This window comes from Triturus cristatus, chromosome 9 (assembly GCF_964204655.1).
Source record: "Triturus cristatus chromosome 9, aTriCri1.1, whole genome shotgun sequence".
Taxonomy (NCBI): Eukaryota; Metazoa; Chordata; class Amphibia; order Caudata; family Salamandridae; genus Triturus; species Triturus cristatus.
Genome location: NC_140592.1, coordinates 359,012,503 through 359,024,606, shown reverse-complemented (window position 1 = coordinate 359,024,606; position 12,104 = coordinate 359,012,503). Strand labels below are relative to the sequence as shown.

At 45.4% G+C, this 12,104-nt stretch overlaps 1 protein-coding gene across 14 annotated transcripts in view; it reads left to right on the top strand.

Annotated features, from left to right (window-relative positions):
• The window catches only part of HEMK1 (HemK methyltransferase 1, mitochondrial release factors N(5)-glutamine), a 319,162-nt gene that overhangs the window by 28,233 nt on the left and 278,825 nt on the right, over positions 1–12,104 (top strand). Inside the window, exons 1-2 of one of the 14 annotated variants that reach the window (XM_085625140.1) lie at positions 2,790–2,916; positions 3,968–4,160. The exons of 9 other annotated variants lie outside the window; for them this stretch is intronic. The gene's annotated coding sequence lies outside the window, so the exon portion shown is untranslated. Of the gene's footprint in view, positions 1–2,789; positions 2,917–3,096; positions 3,218–3,967; positions 4,161–12,104 lie in introns of those variants that run through there. 4 more of the 14 variants (XM_085625137.1, XM_085625146.1, XM_085625148.1 and 1 more) reach the window with 4 other exon arrangements.

Sequence of the window (12,104 nt, the reverse complement as noted above, 5' to 3'; positions counted from 1 at the left end):
GGAAAGAACATCACCGCGGCGTTGTCTATGGTGATTTCCCCTAGGTTCCTGGCTTCACGCAGTATGGCATCTCGGTCCCTATAGTTGAGAACCCGAAGGAGAAACGGTCTAGGATTAGAGCCAGGGGGGAGCGGTCTCGTGGGTACTCGGTGGGCTCTCTCCACCACGAAGTAGGGGGAGAGCGCGCTTTCCGGCAGCAAGTCTCTTAGCCATTCCTCTACCCTGCGAGCCGGATCCGCTCCTTCCCATTTCTCTGGAATGCCTACTAGGCGGATGTTGTTCCGTCGTGCCCGTCCCTCCGCGTCCTCGGCTCGGTCTTCCAAGAATTCCACTCTGTGCAGGAGATCTTGCACGTTTTTTGTCTGTCTGCGCCGCCTTTTGTTCGATGACTGCCATTGTGTCCTCCAGCGTCTTAGTGCGAGCTTGCAGCTTCTTATGATCGGCCCGGAGGTGGGTTAAGTCTATCGCCACGCCATCGATTCTGGTTTCCAGGGAGGTGCGTGTCTGCTGGAGGGATTCTTCCATCCGTTCCATGGCTGCCAGGACGCTGTCCAGCTTCGACGCCACCAGCTAGGTATCCATCTTGGACGCTGTTTTCGCTTGTTTTCCCCTCGCCGGTGCAGTCCCCGATCCGGTGCGCGTTCGCACCCCTCCAAGCATGGGGCTGGCGGCGCTTGCAAGGTAGGCTCTCCTGCCGCAGGGGGGTAGAGGCCCGTCGTGCGTGTCAAACCACCCCTGTGGCGTCGAGGCTGTCGGTGCGAGCTGTGGATCACCTCCAGGGAAAGGGGCGGCTCGCACATCTATCCCAGTGCAGCGCCGGATTCCGCTGTTCCAAGCCACCGGGCCCCGCGCAATGCGCTCCGTTCGTCGCGGGTCCAGAGGCTCCAAGCAGTGAAGGGCCCACCAGCAGCTAGACGGACGACAGAGGGCTCCCTCCAATGGGTATGGTCACGTCCACGCCTCTCGTCCACCCCGCGTTCGCGCTCTCCTCCGCAGTGTCCGGGGGCGCAGGGTTTGCGTTTCGCGGGTCCATGGGGTCCAGCCAGGCGCCCCAGCAGCTCCCTTGGCGCCGGCAGGCAGCGGCGGCGTGGGCAGCTATGCGCAGCAGCGGTGTAGCCCCTGTCCGGAGCGAGTCCGTCCTCAGTGCCCAACGTCGTGCATGCAAAGAACGGGAGGGGGGAGAAGGCAGTCCCAGCTCAGAAGAAATCAGGTCAGAGCGGGGGGAGGGGGAAGCCTCAGTGTCCCCTCGTGCGTCCTGGGATCCCTATCGCCGCTGGAGTATCTCGCCCCTCCAGAAGGCCATCCAATCCCGGCAGCGGCCGGAGGGCATCTACCCACGTGCGGCAGCGGCCAGGCATCGTCGCCTCTCCGGTTCCATCCCGCCGCTCTCAGGGCCCCAGCTGAGCAGCTCACTTGTAGGCCAGGCGCTGTGGGCTCCGTCCACGTGTTTGCCCCAGGCCGTCCCCAGTCCGTCACCGCTTCCAGCTAGTTCGCCGTGGGGGAGGGGGGGTCCGCAGGCGCCTCCGGTCGCGCGGGGGGCCCCTCCACAAGGGTTGCGGGCCTCCGCGCGTCGCCGTGATGGCTCTCTCGCAGGCCGCAACTCAAGGCCCAGGGGTCCGTCCGAAGCCGCGGACTCACGTAGGCAGTGTCCCCGGAGTCGCCGCCACCAGGGCGGCCTCAGTCGCGCCCTCGGGGTCGGTGCAGAGTCCCACGTCCGATTCGCCCCAAAGTCAGCCAGGGCAGGCCGCAGGTCCCGGGGCAGGTCCGCCGGCAGCAGTGGGCTGTGCAGTATAAGTTTTGGCGGAGAAACGACCCGGGGCAGGGAGGCTCAGGCGGGAGCTCTACCCGGGCACCTCCATCCGCATCGCGTGGTAAGCCACGCCCCCCAACGGATACCACATCCATGGCGGTAATTTGTGGGGTAGCTAAATACCTTGGGAAAGCATGGCAATTACGCTCTAAGCTGGTTGAAGCAAGCATCGCTTAGATTGCCATTTTTGTCTTTTTATGCCATCTATATGAAATAACTTTCTATTATTGGATTTGCATGTCTTGTCTACATCCTCTTACCACTCTGTTTTATTCAATCTCCCTCTTTTAAAAGTTTTGTATTTTTTTGAAATTTCTAAAGTATACTTTTATATGTTTTTTACTTCTTGTGGTTTTATCTATGTTGAATTGTAACTACTTTTATGATACTTTGTTATCGAATAAAGTATAAATCAATCATTTGTAAAAGCGCAACTGTTGAATTGTGTGGCTTTCACAATGTGCAAACTAAATGAACCCGTGTGTCCAAAACGTGGGTGAAATGGATATTTTACTAAACATACGCAGAACCAGTAAAGCGAAATGTTGTGTCTCAGAAAACATGTTGCAACAAATCTGGAATTATTATAAATTTGCTTGGTTATTTACGGCAACACTGCCGCCTAAAGTTTTCGCAAAGAAACGCAGGCACTCGTCCTCCATCCTTTCCAAGTGGCCAGTTTAGATTCACAACGCGCCTTTTTACAGGCATCACATTTTAATTATTAAAAAATCTTTGACAACGACAGTATGGTTAATCCAGACTTCTGTTTTTGTGCAGTCACTGCTTGTTCGCCTCGCGCATCCTTATTCTACACACGTGCTCCAATTGCACTGCGATTGTCCTGGAAACAAATTCTCAAATTACTAGAACATTTTGTCTTTCCAATTGTGTGCATGGAATTAAGGGAAAGGAAAGACGGACATCCGTCGTCTAACCCGTGTGTTTGTGTCTGTTTTTTATTTCTACTGTTGTAAAGTGTCGGCCATCTTAAAACTAGAAGATGTCATTGAAGCGCAGCCGGAATACGTTCTTAATGGGACACGAAATTCGCTGATCAGAGTTTAGATTGGAGATTTGTTGGTGGATTGAGAAATCTCATTAAGGTAAAGTAATGCCAAACAAGGCATGTAAAGGGTACTGAAGAGATTTAACTCGTGACCCATGTGCCTCAGTTATACATCAAATAATGTCCTGTGTCCTCATTCAGTCTGTTTAAACTCAGCCTGCTCCCGCTAGTTTCCCGCAGTTAAGGACCATCGAAGAAGTCACGTGAGCTTTACTTAACTAACTGCGTGGCAGACTTGAGAGGTATAAGTGCAGCAGCTTTTTGCTGCAGATCGAAGTTGGAAATTGAAAACCTTTTCTCCCTCGAGTGTTTCGGCAGAAAGGAGGCGGGGTCAAGAGGTGAGAGGTCACGAGGAACTGCCCAGTGAAATACATATACATGCCAACATTTTAGGACGGGCCTGGGAGAGTTGAAATAAAAAATCGGGAGTGAAAATTCCCCATTGACTTCTATTGTACAAAATGCAATTTCAGGCGGGAGACAGTTAAAATAAAGCTATTTTTGGCTTGAAAAATCGGTAGTCTCCCGCCTGAATCGGGTCTATTGGCATGAATGATATTATGTATTATTTGTCACGAACTGTAATTCCAAAGAAACGAGAAGTTTGAATAGTGATAGTAAAATTATCCTGTAATTGGTTACAAATAGACTGCCTTTTAAGAGTGCTTAATGGTTGAATACACTTGCTACAGAGATTCATGTTTAATTATATGATACTGGTAAGATAACACCAGTAGTTAAGACACTTGGGTGAGAGCTCTTCAAGTAATCTCTTGTCATATGTTTGAATAACAACATAGCTCAGAAGATTGATGTATGTGTTGCTGATAATTGCATGTAATGTGTAGGTTGCACATTTCTGTTGTATGTTGATATGTTTAAGCCCTGTCTGCCTGGGCCAGATTGTTTACTTAGTGTCTGGTGCTGTGTTACATAATAACAGAAGAGGCTGCCATATCGCAGCACTCAGTTACACTCTTTCACTGCTGCAAATAAGGGCAGGTCAGAGACTCCTGTTAAATGGAGTTAAAAGTCGAAACCTCCTAGTGGAACTGCAGCACTCAGAAAATTGCTTTTGTGTGTTGCAGAAGAGGCCTGTCCATAGCCAGAACATCACGCACCGCTCATCCCAGGCTTTACGCAGTTATTGACAAGTAGAAGGTCCCTGGCTTGCTTTCATCCTCCAAAGTTAATTCAGCCAGTCAAGTGACTTTGACCAGGAGCATTCTGCAGTGCACATCAGAGCTGTACAGATCAGTTCAACCAGGACAGCAGTTGAAGGTACACTTGGGTAGATAGTGTCTACCCACTTTTTTCACAGGGTGGGCGCCGTCTATCCTGCCAAGAAGTTGGTCCCCACAGAAATATGCTGAACTCATCCTGGTGTCATTTCCGAACACCGGGACACATTCAGTGGTGCCTGCACGTTGTCTGTTTTTGTTCCAAGCAGCACGTGCAGGCAGGAAGGCGGCGTATTATCAGATTCCAGCTGGGCCCATAACAAAGGCTGAAATTCAGAGCCATCAGGCCTCCTTTTGTTGGGCTATCCTGATTGAGAGCTATCTGGAGCCTCACACCTAAATGCAAACACAGTGGAGGGGAAGCAAAGGCACACCGCTTGTTATTACTTCAAAAAGTACTTAAGAGACTTTTGACTTTATACAGTCCTTGTATATAAGAGACATGCATCCATTATAAGAATATCAGATGTACTGGTGTGTCTCCGTACGTACACAAATACCGATTTAAATACCATTATGTTGTTTTATTTTTATTAAAGTGCTACTCATCTGCCTGCAGGGTGTCAGATTGCTTTATATCACATACACATTATATATTGACCATAAATCATGTAAATGTTTGAATAAATGTACAGGATGTGTTACATAAAACTGAGAGGATTACAAAGTGTGGCATTTGCATGTCCTTTATTGCACACTTTCCTGTATTAGAAGCATTAGGATTTATGAGCTGTAAGTAACAAAAGGATCTCAAAGCTACAATCAGTAACCCACTTACCTAGCTACATAAAATAAAACTCTCTCATCTGCATATTACATGATGTGCTTTGCAGGAGACATATTAACCCTTTGTGCTGCTTTGATTCGAAACTGGGACTAGATAAAACAGAGATCTTTCAAGCAAACGTGGGAACCTCAGGAGTTATCTTTCCATTAGTCACAGAGATTTTCTGGGCACAAAAAGATCTCTACAGCAGGTGCCTTAACCGCATAATATATTTTAAAATATAGACTTTGCAAACAATTGAGCCTAATAGATTTCATGCAATGTTTCTCCTTGTTGCCAATTTCTTTGAGGCAGTGTTTAAAAAACATTAGATGTACAATAGATGTCCAGATTTTGCATTGGAGTTGCATTACTTTTTTGGCACAACACTGACGCGAATTCTTCTTTGTTAAATCTCATAATGTACTCGAATGTACTTATGATAGATGTGCTAAACATATGTGTGAGTTCTTAAAAGCTAATGTCAGTTACTGTGAGGTCATTGGTTGTGATGCCACTTTCTGTGATGTCACATCCTGCGAAACCATGTGCGATTTCACATGCTATGATGTCACGTAACATTGGTCACTTGCATATTGCCTAACTTGGTTTGTCACCCAACTTCTGTTTTTTAGGATTTGTTAGCATTGCATTTCTAGGGCCTAAGGGATAGTCTCGGAATGGCAGGTGGTGCCTGGTTAGGGAAGCACTAGATGACAAGTCATTCAACACAGAGTAAAACTGCAGCACTTCGAGAACAACTTTTGTGCGTTGCAGTCGAGGCCAGTCCTCTGCCTCTATATCACTCAGCGCCACCAGTCTCGTGCCCAACACACTCAGTGGCAAGTTGAAGGTCTCTGGCCTTCCTTCATCTTCCTGAGCTCTCAGCTGATTCAGGGCATCACATAGCTTGGAGCAGCAGCATTCTGTGTTGCATTTCAGGCTAGTCCAGCACCGAGGGAAGATTAAGTTTGCACCATAAGATTCTATTTCAGATGTTTTGCAGCAGTTTCAAGGCCTTTTAAAATTTTACATTGCTCAAAAGGGAGTCATTACAGATATTTATCTCTTTAAATGGGCTTCGTTGCTTGATTTTATTGGTAGAAAAGTGTCACCCAAAGTGTCACACATTTGGCAGTAGAATGTCTCTCATACATACACTGAAACCATGGAAATGTTGCATTTAAGAAATCTGATAATGTGGCAGCTTTGTATACTAGTGTATTAATATGTAATTATTAAGTGGTTAAAATGTTCACTTTGCATTGTGTGTTATATAAATGATAGCTAGTGTAATTACACGCAATGACGGACATTCTGACAAATCACAAATTCAGAGATATAGAGAGATTAGGGAAAAATCGCTTTAAAAATTCAGAATTTATCTGACAGAAGTGAGTGATGTAGCACTCAATTTACCATTGTTTGTTTGCTGAATCTAGAGGCAAGGTTCCAGCGGTGCCACTCCATTTGTTGTTCAAACGCTCCCAACAAGATGCTCAACTTGGGCAAAAGAAATAAGTCATTTTCTGTGAAATGAGAAATTTACTGAAGTGAACCATTTACTGCTGGAATGCACCTAATTGCAGGCTGCAGGCCCACATAGTGAAGTAAACCGAAAGAGCTTGAATCACTTGAATGTGTTCCAGTGTCCGCACACTGCACCAGGACACATTTTGGAAGATTCACAGGGATGGGCCCTTATCCAGGTCCTGACTTAGTAATAGCTGCCAGAATCACAATCTGGCCAGTTCTCACATTTTTCCTGCTCTGTTGAAGAAGCTGCACATTATGGTCTTTGCACATCCCTCTTACAGAGAGGGTGGTGCATAGCTAATTTTTCTAAATTATTCCCAAAAACCAGAGGTATTATGCCACTTTCTTGGCATTCATGCCACAGTAATTATGCGGGTTTCGCTCTAGCCAGGACACATCTTGAATTTCTGGAACTCGTTCCATTTCAGCCCAATGCAACTAAAGTTAATTCCTCTGAATGATGCTTCAAGTTAAGCAGTGCACTTGGATTCACGAAAAATGTTAGAGGGAGCGGGTAATCTAAGGAGCTGTACAGGGGAACATGCAGGGAGAGGAGAGAGAGCTGGCTCTCACTAATCCCTTGGAACAGTTTACAGCTTAGGGGCTATGTACATATAACAGGGGGCCCCAGCATGTGTACCCCACCCCACATGTACTCAAGCTCATAAGTACACTCTTCACATAATACTGGAGAACTAAAGGGCCCAGCCATGGCATACTATATAGTTGTTTTTTTTGGGACGAGCTGGTAAACTGCCTCCCCGCAGAAGTTCAGATAACAAGGCATGCACACTACTCCGATAGTGTATGAATGCCTATGAGATTAAATACATAATCAATAAAAAAAGAATATGCCATAGTGGATCACATTTTGCTTTCTGGCCCGCATATGTACCTTATTGAGGAATTGTTGAGTAGTTCATGTGATTGGATAGGTTGCTGGGGGGAGTTTTTAACAATGTAACAAAAATACTATATTGAAAATTCAAGAAACCTCTTATATTTCTTGCCAACATTGTGCAAACAGTAAAAAACACATTGTTACAATATCCTTTCATTTGGCTCACACCTATGAGAACTGTACTAGTTCATTATATAAAATCTCATACCTAATGCATATGGCCTCAACATTCCAATCGGTCAATCATATATTCCTTCATTCATACCCAAACATCATATTGACACTCATAAACTGCATCACAACAATAAAAAGAGAGATAGACACGGGTCTTCAAAACAGCACTCGAGCTGCATATTAATTTGCACACCATATCATACAGACATGAGTCATCACCAGTATCACCGTTGATTTACAATTCTCATGTCCTATCGAAGATCTCTTATCAACATAACATATAAACTTCTTGTTTATTGATATAATTTCATTACTGTCATAGTTTTGTATACATCCAATAGATTGCGTGACTTTTGCATAAATTATAATCAAATTAGACTCCAGGCATCAAAGGCACTGTGCATGGTTCCGACCACCAGGCCTCGGCAATCAGAGCTCTGTGATGGGAATGGGGTGCGGGAATCAGCAATAGACCCACCCCTTCATATGGGGGAGTTCTTGGCCTCTGGCCTGTATCTTCTGACCCACCCACAGGCAGAGATGAGGAAACTGTGTCACACAAGAACCATACCTCAGTTCTTTAGGAATGAGTCTTACTTCCCGTGCTTAGACAATATGAAAAGAAGAAATTCTGTACAGTCAACCAGCATTTAGTGTTCGTAAGTCTCTTACACCACAGAGTGATTACATTGCTCCCAATGGGAGCTCAAATAACTATCATCTGGCACGGAGGTGAACATTTTCTAGGGTTGTTGCTGTGGCCATACTAGGATAATTGCTGAGCTTTTGCATTGTTAGCTTTTTGAATCCTCCATCTTTAAGCAACCCTTAAAAGTAGCAGGTTCCACAGGTCTAGCACTTGTCCTCTTCTGGCAGCCATGATTCCCAAAAAGATAGAAAGCTGCATGGACGTATGAGATATATGCAGACCAGCCTGGGACACCTCTGTTTCTCTCAGTGGAAACACCTTTGAAGGGATGTCTTCTGCCATAGCGCCTCCTCTGCTGGCACCTTCTGCTTTTTGTTATCATAACGTCCACTGGGTCCTAATCCATAATGTCCCACTTCCCCTTACCCCCACACCACTACCCCACCAAGTAGGCAATCAATGCTGAGGTCCTCCCTTAGCCCAACCAGGACCCCTTAATTAGCTCTACTTGTTTGTTGTATATTGGTTGGAGAGTGCTTACAACTCTCACCTGCCATAGCGACCCTTGGCAGTTGACTCTAGGGATAACCTTAGTCGGCTCTACCACACTTGTTATAACCATAGTCTGGCTAGCTTCTCAGTTCTGCATGCCATCCATCATTGGGTCATCCACCCATATAAGGTCCAGATAGTCCAGGCTTTTGGGTATCCTTTCTTTTGCTCGTAGCAATCCACAGATACAAACACTATTCTGAGTGACCTCTCTGGCAACCATAACTACACTTAAAAGTAGTTCAGACACCAGCAGCATTGGAGGTGTTTGGGCAGTTACCTTTGGTATGGCCTAGGGCCCCACTATTCTATTACTGATCCCTGTGTTTAGTCTCGTTTAGTGCACCTCTCTTCTTCCTCAACCATTCCCACTCTCATGACCCTTCTTAAAGGATCAACCCCCCTTCAGTGTTTACTCTAGTACAGTCACCTGGGATCTGCTTTGATTAATTTTGAAAGTTTGAGCCAGCTGCGGGGTACTCTTTTTCACTGTGGCCTTTCTGATACTGACTGCAATGCTTCTGACTAGCCTGGTTCACCACCCTTTTGTGAGTATGAAATTCAGACCCTTCGGTTCACTAATCTTTGAATGAGCCAACTACTGTTGCAGCCTTACTGGACAATTGGAAGCAAAATAACCACTCCTCAAGGGATGATACCTTCTGCACCTTCGCATACCCACTGAAATGTATGTGAAAGCATGTTTTGTGATGCTTCTTGAAGCTATCATACCTAAAACGTACTTCCCTAAATGTGAGAAGATGAAGGATACACATCATTCCACCAATGGAATAGCAAAGAAGCTATGCTTCAGGGGAGGTACAAACACAAGAAGAGGAAGGAATGCCATCAAATAAGATGCTCGCAAATGAAATAGGTAAGAAAAAAAATCAAATTATAAGCAATGGGCTGACTCAAAGACCTCTGTAATTATTGATACTGCCCACTGTATGTCTTTACATAACAGACCACTAAAGTGGTCTGTAGACAAGATTTAATAGTTGGCCTGAACTAAATGTGTGGTTTGCAATGGATTTTGAGGTCTAGGTTGTAGATCTGTCATTGCTTTCCATGAATGCCAGTCTCCTGTTTTTCAAGCCTAAGTGAGTCAACAGCAATTGGACATTTCCAGTAGCAAGTATTGCTTTTGTCCTTGAAAATACTGGAACCGTAAACTATATACTACACAAGCTCACTTTAGGTTTTAGGCCGAATAGTCCAGGCTTACTCATATGGGACAGAAAGACTAATTCAGGCAGCGCATGTATCACTCACATTTAATATAATGCCCAAGCAGTGTTCCTCTTTGAAAAATATATATAAGACTTTTTCCTCATTATTTAGTCAACATGCTCAGTAACCAGAAGGCATTAATACTTTGTGGAACCGCAGTTTACACTGCCAACTTTCTGTGCCTAGTAAGGGGGCAGAGTGCACTTTCAGACTGGGGAGAGGAGTTGGCCTAACTGCTAGGGTGGCCGGCCTCGAATCTTGGGAACCGGGTTCGAGTGTCAGCAATGACGCTTAACATCCTGTGATTCTGGGCAAATCACTTAATCTCCCCGTGCCTAACAAAAATGAATGTGTCCTCATGTAACACAACTGGTGCTATGTAAAGCGCTCTGATACCCAATACCTTCGGATCAAGTTTGCTCTATATGAAACTCAGTTAAAAAAAAAGTACACAAATTAGCAAAGTTCTGCATCTGCTCTGGGGTTTTAAGTGTGCCTGCATCTTATAGTGCACCAGTCTGGTGAGTAGTTATGGTCAAGCATTTGGTTTCTCTGTGGTGGAGCGGTTTGTTCACATGTAGGTGAAGCAGTGGCCATACCGTTGTGGGCTGTTTAAATGCCTGTGCTGCTTAGGGCTGCTCCACTGCAGTCATTCTTTCGTTGATGATGGTCGTGGTAATGCTGAGGGGGTGTGAACACTTCTATTTATTGCCATTGGCCGAGGGAGCCAATTTGCGGCTAGTGATTGGTTGCAGAGTCTCACAGCAGTGATTGGCGTGCACATAAAGTGTCACTTGTAGTTTCACACTTCTGCCTCAGGCCTATTGTGGATGTGATTGTGGAGCCTTCATTTTCAGGTGCAGGGGCTCACAGTAGTGATGGACCAGCTCATTTGCATGTCACTTTGATAATTATCCAAACCATAGGGAATCCTCTTCTAGCAAAATGTAACATATTCAGTCAAAGAACTTTATTTCTGCCACTCGTGCCATAAAAGTACATTAAAAGATACAAAACCACAAATATTTGCACAAGCTAGTCAATATTTACATCCCATGCATTTGTATAAAAAGACTGACAACTACACAGGTATTTAAAATTAATAAAAGCAGTCATTAAAACGCATTTACCAAATTTTACAAAAGTTGTTAAAGGTTATTTTGAAGACACACAAAATATAGCTCGTAATGATTTTGGCCATTTGATCCTCCCCTATGATTGCTTTAAAAGCCCTCTCCTAATGTGCCACATAGCATTTAAAAAACGCGATACGGCAAATACATTTGGAGGATCAGTATCATATTTTAGCGCTCTGTGGGCCTCTTGACAGCGGACAAACCCTAGGTTTTTGCATAATTGGATAATCCAACGTTTGCGGGGCAAAACATATGCAGGGCAGAAAAACAGTACATGTGTTTAAGTCTCAGCCGTTGATTTACATACAGGACACACACTCAAGTTCTCGGGGGCCCATAGGCTGGTGTGCACTGCCAGTGGTAAATTCCCCAATCTAAACTGTAAGTAAAATTTCCTAGCCAATGGGGAGTAGATTACATCCAAAAAGAGTTCTTTTTATATACCTCTTTGATTTGTAAGAACTCCATCGTCAGCCTGCCCTCTTTGGCACTTTACGAGGTCTGACCTAGATGTCAAGGCACAGGAAAACTCTGGAGATGACCATAGCTCTGGCCTACCAAGCCTAGCGGAAAGGTTCCTAATGTGGGCCAGCCACGGTAATTTACTAGGATTTAATCTTGGCAGAAGCTCCTTTAGCTCGGCTCTGTAGGAGGACAACTCTGGGGTTACCCATACCCGGTGCCAAAAGGTCAGAGGCCTAAGGGCAATCTCTTCATCAATTGGCCTCATGCCCAAATCCAAACGGAGGGGAACTAATGGTGTGCTGCGTGGAAGGCCTATAAGCTGTCTCATTAAATTATTTTCCACCTTGACGAGATCGGAGGTAGAACAGTGCCCCCAAAGCTCTGCCCCATATAGTGTAGCCCCCCCTTGCTTGGGCCTTAAATATCTTCACCACAGGAGCTGCTGGCTTATGTACAGATGTTCTAAACAATTTCATAATCCCGCCCACTGTTTGAGTTAGCCTAAGTCTAGCTTTGGCCATCTGGGGGCCCCACCCAAATTGCTTGGTTAGTGTGATACCCAGATAAACGAA